The 14,736-nt window shown below is 34.9% G+C and overlaps 1 long non-coding RNA gene across 6 annotated transcripts; it reads left to right on the top strand.

The window, feature by feature from the left end:
* The first annotated feature begins 476 nt into the window (after positions 1 to 476).
* On the top strand, positions 477 to 14,102 carry LOC107873167. Of its 6 annotated transcripts, none has more exons than XR_001675151.2 (5): positions 477 to 1,003; positions 1,085 to 1,157; positions 1,427 to 1,604; positions 8,927 to 9,300; positions 14,056 to 14,102. It is a non-coding gene; the product is annotated as an uncharacterized LOC107873167 (long non-coding RNA). The 6 variants fall into 6 exon arrangements; XR_007057158.1 differs by lacking the exon at positions 14,056 to 14,102 and adding an exon at positions 4,050 to 4,116 and having other exon boundaries at positions 4,706 to 9,442; XR_001675150.2 differs by lacking the exon at positions 14,056 to 14,102 and having other exon boundaries at positions 8,927 to 9,442.
* Positions 14,103 to 14,736: the final 634 nt, after the last annotated feature.

The raw sequence follows: 14,736 nt of genomic DNA, 5'->3' as shown, positions 1-14,736 counted from the left end.
ACATTTAAATAATCAACAAAATTAGTGTTTTGTTATGAAATCATAGTTTTTTGTTGTAAGAAATCAAATATGTAGTTCTTAAGATGACACTTGTGTTAATTTTAGGCTAGCCTATCTCCTTTATTATATATGTAGATATGAAATATGAAATTATTTTAGATATTTCAATTGTCAATAAAATAACTCTTTGTTATGTAATGATAGTTTTTTGTTGTAAAATTCAAATAGGTAGTTCTCAAGATGACAAGTATCTAAATTTTATGCTAGACTATCCTTCTTTATTACTCACTAATATAAATGAACAAAGGTGTACTATTATTTTGTCTTATATGTAAGGCTATTTCAGTAAATTACTCCTCAATGATGAATGGTAGAAATGCCAGTTAAGAACGACTAGGGCTAATACTGTAATTTTGCATCAAGATATTTTTTTGTGCATCGTTTTGAAGTATTTAGAATGCCTGAGTCATCTTCCTTTTTATTATCTGACTTTTGATCTTTCTTCTCAATCCCTCTTCCTCTATCTTTTTCGTTCAAAGTACTTTTGATCTTTCTTCTCAATCCCTCTTGCTCTATCTTTTTCTTTCAAAATCAATACCTGACAATGCTTTACAACTTCAAATTTCAAACTGCGATTTACAAGTATTATACATTTAAATTTGTGTTATCTTGGTACTAGGATTTTGGATTGATAATTTTTATTTTCTTAGAGCTTGATGAGTCTAATCCTTTTTTGGATCTAACTGATAAAGTTCATTTTGACACTCAATTATGTATGATGGGGATTGCATTTCATCCAAAGTTCTTACAAAATAGTCATTTATTTTCTTTCTTTAATTGCGATAAGAAATCGTGGGCCGGATGTGCACGAAGATGCTCTTGTAACTCGGATGTGGATTGTGATCCATCAAAAATACCTAATTATAGTGGTACCCGACCATTCTAATTTCAAATAGTTATAGCAGAATTTACTGCCAATGGTACAACATCTCAGCCTTCAGAGGTAATTTTCAGTCTATGGAGTTAATTGTTTTCCCATTATTATTTGATCCTGAATGATCATGAATAATTTGATCTTTTCCAGGCAAAAGCTGCTAGTCCGAAAGAAGTTAGCAGAATATTCACCATGGGCATTCCTTTTACTGGTCATCATGGTGGTCAGATTCTTTTCCGACCTAGTGATTGATATTTGTATTTCATGATGAGAGATGGTGGGGGTTCCGGAGATCCTTACAATTTTTCCTAAAACAAGAAGTCGTTGCATGGAAAGATTATGAGAAAAATTTTATTTCTTATTTTCTTGCCAAAAACTTTGTTTGTTGATCTCCGTAGTGTCAATTTGTTTGAGAGTGACACATTTTAGGATGGAAATAAAGCATATTTTATTCAGTTGACTTGCCCCTTGGTTTATGTGTTGGTGTCTTAGGTGATGCAGAGATAACCAAGCTTGGTTTATGAGGAAACTGCAACATTCCAAAGGATAATCCTTATATTGAAGATAAAGAGCTGCAGCCCGAAATATGGGCACTAGGAATGAGAAATGCTTGGCACTACAATTTTGATTCTGTAAGGCCATCCTACTTCATATGTGCAATACAAGCCAGGTAATGTTTAAGAATTTTATTCTCCAAGTAATTCTAACTAGATATTATTTTCTGTTCACTTTCAAGCCCCATACAGAATTTATACCAAGAATACATAAATTTCCTCACACCATAAGTTCATAGTTGTTCTGGCTGGATGGGATGTGAATTGAGACAGAGAATCTAAGTATTAGAACAAACAAGTCTTTTAGTTGATTACTGCTGCACAGAACTTAAGTGCCTCAGACATATATTATTGATTCCCCTCATCTTGTTCAATATCACATATGCATGTTTAAAGTCAGATATACTATGGGACCTTGCTCTACTCATTGTAATACCCCATATTTTTCCTAGCTTAAAATTCGGCCCTAGATTGCTTCAAAGATGAATAAATTTTATCCCATCTAGTATCTTTAAGATTTCACTTTTTTGTCACATGGAAATTGAATTAGCTTTCCAACGATACCAATTTCATCAAAATCCAATGTTAGGGTAAAAAGTTATGGTTATTTTATAGAAGCTGTTTGAGATGCCCAGGAGCGTCAGGGCAGACTGACGGACCATCGCATAGGCGATGGATCATCGCTCTAACTGTCGCTACTGAGGCAGTGGACCAGTATTCTTCCCAAGAGAGATGGTCAGGACCGACAAACCGTAGAGCTAGCGACGGACCGTCGAGCTAGCCATCGCCGTCAAGGAAGTGAACACCTCTTCTAGTTTAGTGCGATGGTTAGGACCGATGGACCATTGGACTAGTGATGGAACGTCACCCATATCATCGTATTTTAAGTTCAGTGAATTTAAAGCCGTTTTAAAAAGGGGTATTTAGTATTTTTGCCACATTTTAAATACCTAGTTATATCCAGCCAGAGCTCATAACCTTATTACTCTTTTATAACATCGAATTAGGGTTTCTCTTAATCAAGAACTAGATTTTAAATCCTTCTTCAAGAAATTCAAGAGAATCAAGAACAACTCTAGAAATTCTCCAAGAACCTCCAAGGATTATTATCCCTGGTATGCAAAGTGTTCATATATGGGCCCCTTTCGCCCATGGAGTCTAAGAACCCTTTTCAATATACAAAGATTGCATTCCTTTTATGAATTCTCATGATTTTCTTGAATTAATATCCATGTTCATGTTGTTTTTGGGTGTTGACCCACGTTTTGGATTATAAGTTTCAAGAATTGATTCTAGTATGTGATGATTTAAATGATGTTCATGATAAACCTTTCAACTTTTATGTTAATTGATTTATCCATGATAATTAGATGTGTTGGTGGTTGTATAACCAAAGTATGCTCCCCATGTGTGTAATAAAATGCTTATGTAAAGAACCTAGTACCATTATAGTATGATAATATGAAATCCCTATCCATGTACAAGTTAATGCATGCAAAGTGTTTGATGGAATGCCTTAGTAAAGGAATTATGTGTATTTAGTCATTGATGAGCTTTCAATCTTGTGCCATGATTTAATTTTCCATGCTATCGAGTCCTGGGGGTATTTAATACCTAAAAACTTAGCTGTGTGCCTAGAGCATGTGTCATGTTTTCAAGATAATCTCAGTTAATCCATGTTCAGTAGAATTCGTTCAGTCTCATGACTCAATAAAACTCAATATCAGTTTAGTCCTACTCAGTACTCAGTAATCTTAGTAATTCAGCAATCTCAGTAGTTTCGTCAGTCAACGAAAATTAAGTAAACTCAGTCCAATTCAGTTTAGTAATCGTGGTTTAGTGTCTATTCAAATGGGAGTAGGATTTAGCACTGAGCAAACCTAGGGATGGGAACTTACGTACTAGTTAAGGGTGTGATTCTTAGAAGCAATCTTTGTATTCAAGAACTGCGTAGCCAGCGTAGGTTAAGACGTCATAAACTGCTAGGTAAGGGTAGATGAAGTGGATTAACCTGATAGCTGAGGGTTCTCACCATTATCATTAGAGTACTTGCTAGATGAGGGATTTCTCATAGCTGTCCTTACCCTGGCACGATATTGACATCCTTTAAATTGGGGTTATAGATTGGACCCAACTCAGCTATAATAGCTCATTCAGGCCATGTCGGTTAGATAAATTCTCCCACAATTACAGTCTAAGTCTTAGTAATAGAACTCAGATAGTTCTATAGAACTCAGGACTGTCAGATACAGTCACTCAGTACAGTATGGAACTTAGCTAGTTCCATCAGAATCTAGACTGTCATATACAGTCACTTAGAATGAGTTATACCAGATATCAATAACTCATGTTATCATTATTTAGTCTCAGTAGTCAGTACAATATTACCATGAATTTAGCTACAGTTATGTATTTCATGCATGTACTCTCACATTCATATTGGTCCGTCGGATAGTATTGTTCAAGCATATGACCCCATGCATTTAGCCTACCTCACTTGCATACTTAGTACATTTAGTCATACTGATGCATTTATGCTATGGTGTTTTATTATGCCATAGGTTTAGAAGCACAAGTCCCAGCTCCAGAGCAGCAGTAGTATTCTAGTATCAATACTCACAATCATTGGTGAGTCCTCATCATGCGAGGATATTATTATTTTATTATTTTATTAGTTTAGTAGACGGAGTTAGTTAGGGACATGTCCAATTAACTCTTTATTCAGACTATTCAGATATTAGAGGCTTTCAGACTAGATTCATACTAGATGTTTTCAGACTACAGTTTATTTCAGTTTTGGTATTGTTATACCATATTCAGACATTATTTTATTAGTTCTGTTTAGTTTTGAACCTTATGGCCTTACAATGCATGTTTCCACATATTTTACAGTATGTTATAGAGGCTCAGTTGTAGATATCAGTTACGGGTTAGCTTGTGGTCCTTTGGGGTCATGGGTAATGTGTGGCTTTTCGATTTCAGAGAATCGGGGTGTTATAAACTTGGTATTAGAGCCAGGTTTCAATAGTTCCTAGGAAGTCTAAAATCTGCATCTAGTAGAGTCTTGTGGATGGGTGTGTTGCATGTCACACTTATGTATAGGAGGCTATGAGATATTTTAGGAATAGTTTTCATTCTTTAAGTATTCATGTCATGCCAGTGAGCCTAAGCTCAAACTTAAACTCTCAGTCTAATTCTTTTTCTATTCCATTTACAGAAAATGCCTCCTAAGAAGAAAACTAGAAATCAGTCAGTCCCTCAGCTTTTCCAGGCAGATCTTTTGGACAAGCACGTTTCTCATGGCAGAATTTAGAGCTGCATTCACTACTCTTGCTAATTCAGTTGCTGCTCAGAATAAATGTCCAGCTTTTGTTCCGGCTAACCTAGTGGCCAACTCTGCTGCAGCTAGAATTCGGGACTTCATCCGAATGAATCCTTCATCTTTCACAGGGTCTAAGTAAGATGAAGACCCTAAAAAATTCCTAGATCAAGCGCAGAAGGTCATAAATATCATGGGGGTAACTCCTAGTTAGAGTGCTGAGCTAGCTACATATCAGTTGCATGATGTGGCTCACACTTAGTTCAAGCAGTGGAAGTTAGAGAGGGTAGATGATGCAGGGTTAGTAGTGTGGGAGGAACTTGCCAATGCTTTTCTTGATAGGTTCTTTCCTCTAGAGTTGAGGGAAGCTAAGGTGTTAGAATTTATCAATCACAGGCAGGGTAATATGACGGTGAAAGAGTATTCTCTTAAGTTTACTTAATTAGATAGATATGCCCCTTATGTAGTTGCAGATAGTAGGTCTAAGATGAGTAAGTTTGTCTCTGGGGTGAATGATAGTATGGTCAATGAGTGCAAGACCGCAATGTTTAATAGTGACATGAACATAGCTAGACTTATAACCCATGCTCAGTAGATAAAAGAGCAGAGGTTAAGCAGATAGAGAAGCAAAATAAGAGAGCAAGGATAGGTAGTTTCAACTTTGCTCAGCCTAAGTTAGAGGGTGGTAACAGTTCTCAATTCCTACCAAAGTCATCAGTCCAAGAACCTTATTCAGCTAGTACCCCAGTGCCAAAATTCAGAGACGACAATAGAGATAGAGCGCCAGGCTTTAAGTCTTAGGGCAGTGTTAGCAGTGCCTTAACCTATCCCCTTCGTCAGACTTGTGGTAAGAACCATAAGGGTACTTACAGAGTTGGCAGTGATGTTTATTTCGAATGTGGCAAGCCAGGTAACAGAGTCAGAGATTGTCCTCAGCCAAGTCCTCAGGGTTAGCATAACCATTCCTCAGCTCAGTTTGGTCTTTTAAATCAGCAGGGTGTCGCCTCCAGTGCTACTAGTGGGCAATGCCCAAACAGACTATAAGCTCTCTAGTCTCGACAGGATCAGGAAAATTCTCCTGATATGGTTACTGGTATGTTATAAATCTTCATATACATGTTTATTCTTTGCTAGATCTATGAGCTTCCTTATCTTTTGTTACTCCCTATATAGCAGCCGATCTCAGAATTAGTCTCTAAATTCTTACAGAGCCCTTCTCATTATATATCCTAGTGGGTAAAACCATCATAGACCAACTTGTCTACAGGAACTGACCGATTATGGTTTCTCAGAAATTCACTCCAGCAGATTTAGTTAAATTAAAGATGACTAATTTTGATGTCATTCTTGGCATTGATTGTCTCTATTCCTATTATGCCGCAGTCGATTGCAGAAATAGAATTGTCTAGTTTCAGTTTCTGAATAAACACATCTTAGAGTGGAAGGGTAGTACTTCAGCTTTCAGAGGTCATCTTGTTTCCTACCTGTGGGCACGAAAAATGATATCTAAGGGGTGTATCTATCATCTTGTTTGAGTTAAGGACACTAGCTCTGAAACTCCCAGTCTTGAATTAGTCCCTGTTGTGAGTGAATATTCTGATGTCTTTCCCAAAGATCATCCAGGAATTCCTCCCAAAAAGAAAATAGACTTCGACATTGATCATCTTCCAAATACTCGGCCCATATCTATTTCGCCATACACAATGGCACCAACAAAACTCAAAGAACTAAAAAATAGTTAAAGGATCTCTTAGATAAGGGATTCATTAGACCCAGTGTTTCCCCATGGGGTGTACCAGTTTTATTTATTTGCAAGAAAGACGGGTCTCTCAGAATGCGTATAGACTACTGTCAACTCAATAAAGTCACAATCAAGAACAAGTATCCTCTTCATAGAATCGATGACTTGTTTGACCAACTGGAGGGTGCCAGTTACTTCTCCAATATAGACCTCAGATCAGGCTATCATCAGCTCAAAGTCAGAGAATGCGATATTCTAAAGATAGCTTTTCTAACTCGGTATGGTTACTTCAAATTCTTAGTCATGTCCTTTGGTCTTACCAATGCTCTAGCAGACTTCATGGACTTGATAAAACATGTGTTCAAGTAGTACTTAGATATGTTCATCATAGTCTTCATAGATAACATCCTTGTCTATTCTCGCAATGAGCATGATCATGCAGACCATCTCAAAATAGTGTTGCAGACTCTAAAAAATAATCAGTTGTTTGCCAAATCTAGTAAGTGCGAATTTGGGCTAAGGTCAGTAGTATTCCTTGGTCATATAATTTCTGGTGATGGCATTAAGTTGATCCTCAAAAGACCAAAGCAGTAAGAAATTGGACTAGACCCATTTCTCCATCTGATATCAAGAGTTCCTTAGGTTTGGCTGGCTATTACAGATGGTTTGTTAAAAGGTTTTCTTCCATTGTGGCCCTTATGTATAGATTGAATCAGAAGAAAGTTTAGTTTCAGTGGTCAGATTCATGTGAGAAGAGTTTTCAGGAGTTGAAGACTCGACTCACCTCAGCCATAGTTTTGACTCTTCCAGATGTTTTAGATGTGTTTGTCATGTATTGTGATCCATCTAGGGTAGGTCTAAGTTGTGTCCTCATGCAGTATGGTAAGGTCATAGGCTATGCCTCCGAATAGCTTAAACACCATAAGAAGAATTATCCTACCCATGATCTCGAGTTAGCAGCCGTAGTTTTTGCCTTAAAGATTTGGAGGCATTATCTATATGGAGTGCATGTGGATTTCTTCAAACATGATAAATACACAAACTATTCATCACCCCTGAATATAAAATATAATTCTTGAGCTTGTTTTAGCATTTTGGACTCCAAATACACTGAAAATAACAAATCTAAAAAATAGGCTTTGCAGGAGAATCTTCTAAGAGAGTACAAAGCTGTGAAACTGAGTTTTGTTGAATAAGGATATGCAATACTTTCTTTGTAGTTTCTGCGTGGTGTTGTTGGAGGAGATTTTATAGGTTTTTGAGTTGTTCTTGAAGATTTTGAGGTGAGTTTTCACTGATTGGTTATTGGTTAAAAGAGGTAGTATTTGAATGAAAGAACTTGCAGGTTAATGGAGGGTTAACGGTAGTGGTAAGTTTGGTAAAACAATGAAGTTTGTGCATATGGCTGTGTGATGTGTGAAATGTTTATGCTTGTTTAAAGTTATACTACAACTATTATTAATCCAAGAAGTACATATATTAGATTGTATAAAAGCAAAATAAAGATAAATATTTTGAGTATTTGTTTCTTTTATTTGAGTGGTTTTTAATATTTTTAGGGATGTTTTTTAATACTATACATTTTTGGTTTTAATTTGTTTGTTCACCCCACTATGTTGGTGGCAAGATTTAATGGCGAGTTCTATTAGAGCATGTTTCTCCCCTTGTGAAAATTATATTAATTTCTCTTGTGATGCACCAGGTAAGCCATTGCTTGGCATATTGATGAATTTAACTAATGCGATTATGATTTGGGTAATTAGGAGTAATAGAGAAAAATGTATCTTGTCCAGTACTTTTTTCTTTCTTTTTAATTGAGATGTTTTATGTAATTTTATCTGTGGTTAGAACTTCACTTGTGTGAGCTTGCTTACATTGTTGGTCCCATACACGTATAAAGGAGGGTTGTGGTAGCCCATAGGTTGAAAGTCCGTGTAAGGCTTGCAAATTCATGACAAATCCTCATAATACAAATAAAGAAGTAGGGATTCATATAAGTTGACCCCAATTTATTTGAGACAGAGGCGTAGTAGTTGGTATTAAAGAAACTTTCTTTTGAATTTCATATTTCTGAAAATATGACTTTCTACAAGGGAATACTCCTAAATATAACAGGTAGCTAATTCTTCTCAAATAGATGGAAGCATATTGGAAAAACACCAAAATATGAGAACATAAAATCTTTGGCACTTTAATATGTTGTATGAGTTATCTCTGTAGTCTACATCAGTGTGTAAACTATTTGCAAAGAACCTACCCATTGCTTTTCTTTTTATGCATAATTGTCTTCTTTTTTTTTTTGTATTTTGTTCTTTGGTATTTTCGTCCAATTACCATGATTATTTTCAATTTGATTTTGTTATACATCTCAATTCAAGGTCTAACATCATCTGGGGGCAGTAACTCTATGGGCAAAATAACAATGGATTTTCAAGAGCGCTTGTAAAAGAAAGGTTCTTAGTTTCTTTAGTTGAGTTAACTTCATGATCAAGTATCTTCATTCCAGTCCACTTAGCATTGATAGTTGGACACGCTGAGTTTCCATACTTGTTTTGAAGTCACTTTTTCCATCTTTAACTACCTAATGCTTTCATATCATATGTCAAGATGGTATAGTTGCTACAGTGACCAACTTGATGATTTCTGGTGTTAGAGGTTCGGTTGAGGTGTTGAACAACTTGAGTCAGCCAATCAATCATTCAAGTAGTACATGCTTCCATTCATGGTTCCTTTGTTTCTAATATTTTTTCTGGTTAGCAGTTCTTATTCAAATCTATTGGTCTTTTATTTTCCTTAGAATTCAGTTCTATGGTAATTGTTATGCAAATATTAAAAGCAACTGGCTGTTCATTTAGATTGTTGAAAATGTCAATCTACTTCCAAATTTTCAGTTTTGAGTATTCTTTACAACATGCTTCCATGGTGTTGAATCTTGATTTTTTTCAAAGATATATGATGTCTACTGATAGAACAAACAATGTGAGCATGGCCCGGCCACAGGACAGGCTCGAGCCATCTAGTATTATATATATAGATATGTAATATGAAATATTATTAAACATTTAAATAATAAACAACATAACTTTTTTTATGAAATGATAACTTTTGGTTGTAAGAATCCAAATAGGTAGTTCTTATGGTGATACTTGTCTTAATTTTAGGCTTGACTATCCTTTTTTATTATATTATCACGACCTAAAAATCGATAGGTCATGATGGCACTTGTAGCGGAGAACCTTGACAAGTAAGTCTTTCACCCAATCTGATACACGCGGGGAAAAGATAGAAATGCTACCAAGATAAGGCTTTTAAAATGAAGTCGAACCAGATAGATATAATAATAGCGAGAAAAGTAAAATAAACACATGCAACCATAACTCCTAAAACCTGGTGTCAACAGTATAAGAACTACTAATACATTCCCGGAGTCAAATGCATCAGAAAAATAACCATATAGAAAACTAGCTATCTCAGAACACTAATAAAGATAAAACTAGTACAGAAAGATAAAGGTGAACTCTAGATGCATGAATGTTTAACCTCTACCTTGGAAGTTACAACAATATCCCGAGTCAAGCAAGTTGAAGCGCACTTGGGCTTGGACTTGCATCGAAAGGGCACAGTAGACATGAGTACAGTCTACTTGTACTCAATAGGGATCATAGTCCGACTAAGAAAAATAGTAAATAAAGCATACAAAATATACTCTAAGGGCATATCAACAGCAATCAGAAATTGTCCTACAACGATATCCCACACCGCTTGCACTAACAGTTCTAATATATCACATATATTACAATATCACAGCCAGATAGAACAGAAGTATGAATTATATCAAATATAAGAAGAACAAGGGAGAGCGTGCATATACAAGATCATCAAATACAAGTAAAAGAAAATAAGACAATTACATAAATGGCAAGTCAATATGGCAAAACAATAGAATATAAACACAATAAAGTAAGTACAATGTATATGATAATGATGATGATGATGATGATGATGATGTATGAGGTTATTGCACAATCATCGAGATCATTGTACAGTCCCCGTATACACCTAGAAAGGCAATCCTCCCAATGTAGGACCCATGGGGTGTTCATCAACCTGTATACAATCCAAAGATATCATATCTTCTTTCCGACACATCCCTCAGAAATGTGTTATCAGGTGTTTCTAGTGTTTCTCAGATGTTGCTGCAGTGGTACTAGTGTTTCTCAGATGTTGCTGCAGTGGTACTAATGTTTCATGAATGACTATGATATGAAGATGTAATGATCAACCAATCATAATGAGTATTTCTAATACCAACCACATTATATATTTCAACAACCAACTACAATGATATATTTCCACAACTACGTGAGCCAATATTCATTCATTATCTCTGTTTCATTCATGAATTTCCACATGTACAATATGCTAATAAATTATGCATATAATCACAAATACAACAATGGTACCATTAAGCATATTAAACAATACAATTAGTCACATGTATTCAAGGCTATCAACATCATAGATACACACTTTTCATGATTACTTCCTACTCTTAACATGCATATAGGACCCACACGAGCACAACACAGAGATAGACACTTTTCATGATTACTTCCTACTCTTAATATGCATTTTGTATCATCATTTACTATCTTGCCCAGTCTGAAAGAGTTAAGCCATAACCTACATCAAAAGCAGAAACCAGTTCGCTACACTTCAAATCCCTGACCTTAATTTTCACAAATAATTTTAAACTCCACTAATAATATAAATTATGGAATGTATGCATCAAATCAAAATCAACGACACCCATATTGACTACTTTTGATTCGAGGTCAAATTGAACCCCAGGAACGAGTTTCCATAAAAGAAGGAAAAATTCAAACCTTACTTTAAAGTATGTTCCCCATAATTTTTGGAAATCTATAGTTCAAAATCCAAGTCAAATCGAGATTTAAATTGAAGAAAAACTATTTTTAAATTTTATCGGGTAAAATCTTTGAAATTTGGATTAAAATCAAGAATCGAAGTTTTTTTTGTAACGACCTAAAAATTTGATGAAATATGTAGAATTTGCGATTTTGTGTGATTTGACTATTTACATTTCTTTGTAGTTGCATTGTGGTATTTCTTGGGTGTGGGAGTGATTGGCATGATTTCCAATGCATTTTGGTATCATTTATGTAATATTGTGGTTTTTGATGGCTTCGAGGGCCTTATTTTAGATTTATGAGGATATATTTTGATCTGTGTGATGGATCACCGAACAGATTTACTAGAATCTCCAGAATATCAATTTTAGTCTAGGTATACCTTTGGTTTGAGTTTCGATGCACCCAAGCTCATTTTGACCTATTGGTCGGAATGTTGAAAAATTGAAAATATGAGTGTAGGACCCACATTTAATCGAAACAACCTCACATGGAAAATATGACTTTTACAGTAGATTGGTAATATTAATTTTAGGGTGTTAGAAAATTTGGTATGATTTTATGGCTTTTAAATCTCATTTCTACCATCGGCTCTAAAAATTGCGATTTCGAGTTTCAGGGTCAACTTTGTGAAAAATGATATTTTTTTTTGAAAATATGATATTTTCATCACATCTATAATGTCGAGTTTAGTATGTTTTCATAGTTTCCTTGCATGTATTGGACTTTAAACAAATCTCGGACACCCCGTCGAAGTCTGATCGACTAAAAAAAACTGATATTACAGAAAAATCTGCTTTAAACAACAGATTTTCACCTCTTTTTGGCCCATTTTGCTCATTTTCATCTTGCTTCTTGAGAGATAAACCCTAAAATAGTGTGGGAGCTTAAAAATAAAGTTTGTGAGAGTTTGGGAAGCTATATTAACGCCTATTTCTTGATTTGATTATGGTAGGGTAAGAATTCACCCTTTTCTTGGTAATTTCTTGATTAATTTCTCAGAATATCAAATATTTTAGGGCTTAATTTTAAACCCCAATTTCACTTCTTTTCACTTGAATAAAGTTTTTAACTTATTACTAGTTTTCATCAATTTAACCTTCAAAACAACCTCGATTCTTGATTCTAACCTGAATTTCATAGATTTTACCTAGTAAAACACAAAAATGGTTTTTCTTTGATTTGACCTCATTTTTGAATCAATTTAACTTGGGTTTTCAGCTGTAGATTCCTAAAAAAATTGGGAACATATTTTTGAAGTAAAGTTCTAATTTTGCCCTTTGATTTAAACCCGTTCGGGGGTTCGATTTGACCTAGAATAAAAAGTAGTTAATATGGGTGTTGTTGATTTTATTTTGACGCAAAAATTTTATATTTGATATTTTTAGTGGAGTTCGACATTGTTCGTGAGTAAGATTGTTGGTTTGAAGTGTAACAGATCGATTTTGTCTTTTAAGATGGTTTATGGCTTAAGTCTTTCAGACTAGGATGAGTAGTAAGTAATGATACAAAATGAATGTTAAGGGTGGGAACTAATCATGAAAAATGGCTATTTATTTGTTGTGCCGTTGTGGGGAACTATATGTGATATAATTATCAAAATTAAGTTATTATGTGATATGTGTAACCGTGTGGGGTCCTATGTGATATTGATAGTCTTGAATACATGTGAATAATTGTATTGTATTTTTAAGATACTTAATATGGTACCATTGGTGTATTTTTATTATATTCATACTTTATTGGCATATGAAACATGTGAAAATTCGTGGATAAAACTAAAATAATGAGTGGATATTGGCTCACATGGTTGTGGAATATATCATTACAGTTGATTTAAAAATATATCATGTGATTGATTGTGGAAATATATCATGTAGTTGGTTGTGAAAATACTTATTGTGATTGGTCTTGAGCATTACATTCTCATATCATAATCATTCATAAAACTTTGGTACCATCGCAGCAAAATCTGAGAAATACTGGAAACACCTTTTTAAAACCCTCCCTAAGGGATGTCTGGGGAGGATATATTGTGATATGTTATAAAACCCTTTGAGGGATTACTGGATAGGAGATATAAGATATATGAAATATATATGGGTTGACGAACACCCATGGGTCCTTCGTCGGGAACTTTAAGCTCCATAGGTGTATACAGGGAATATGCGATGATCCCAGAGGTTGTACGACGAACTCATACATCATCATCATCATATACATAGAACTTGGTTTATTGTGTTTATATTGTGTTGTATTGTTGTATTAACTTGCCACCTATGTAATTGTCTTATCTTCTTTTACTTGGATTTGATGATCTTGTATATGCATGTTCCCCTTGTTCTACTTATATGTGATATATTGTATAATCGTGTTCTATATTAGTGTGTATGTGATTTACTAGAACTATTAGTTCAAGCAGTGTAAGCTACCATTGTGGGACATTTTTCGATTGCAGGTGATGTGTCCTTAGTGTATATTTTATTTGCTTTATTTACCACTTTTCTTGGTTGTCCTATGCTACCTACTAAGTACAAGTAGACCATACTCATGCCTACTGTGCCCTTTTGGTGTAGGTCCTAGCTCGAGTGCGCCTCAACTTTCTTGACTTGGGAATTGTTGGAGCTTCCAAGGTAGCAGTTGGACATTCATGCATTCAAAGTTTACTCTATCTTTCTATAGTAGTAATGTCTTTATTAGTATTTAGAGACAGATATTGTTCCCCTGTGGTTATTTTTCTTATGTATTTGAAACTTATTTCGTATTAGCAGTTCTTACACGACTGATACTTATTTCTGGGCATGATTGGTATTTTGAATAAGTTATTTCCTCATTGTTAAAGATTACTTATAAGGTTTGGCTTCGTTTTAGGAGCCTTACCTTGGAATGTTTCTGTCTTTTCCTCTTTTCATATTAGTTTAGGTGATAGACTTACTTGTCAAGGTACGCTATGAAAAATGCCATCATAACCCTTATTTTGGGGTCGTGACAAATTGGTATCAAAGCAACCAGGTTGTAATACCCCGTAAAGTTTCATCATCGTTAAAGCCTCCAAAATGAGTCACATTAAGTTAACACTTTGAATTTTCAACAAGATATTTCAACACTTAGTTTCATTTTGGACCCTTAATCTTTGTTGAATTATTTTATGACCTTCCCGATGTACGTTTCTAGATATTTTTATTGCGTTTCAATGGGGCAAATTCGTAGTACATCTCGGGTAAGTTTTGAAATATTTAGATGAGCTTTAGGCTGTG

Source organism: Capsicum annuum, chromosome 6, assembly GCF_002878395.1.
Source record: "Capsicum annuum cultivar UCD-10X-F1 chromosome 6, UCD10Xv1.1, whole genome shotgun sequence".
NCBI classification, from domain to species: Eukaryota; Viridiplantae; Streptophyta; class Magnoliopsida; order Solanales; family Solanaceae; genus Capsicum; species Capsicum annuum.
This window is presented reverse-complemented; position numbering and strand designations above follow the sequence as displayed.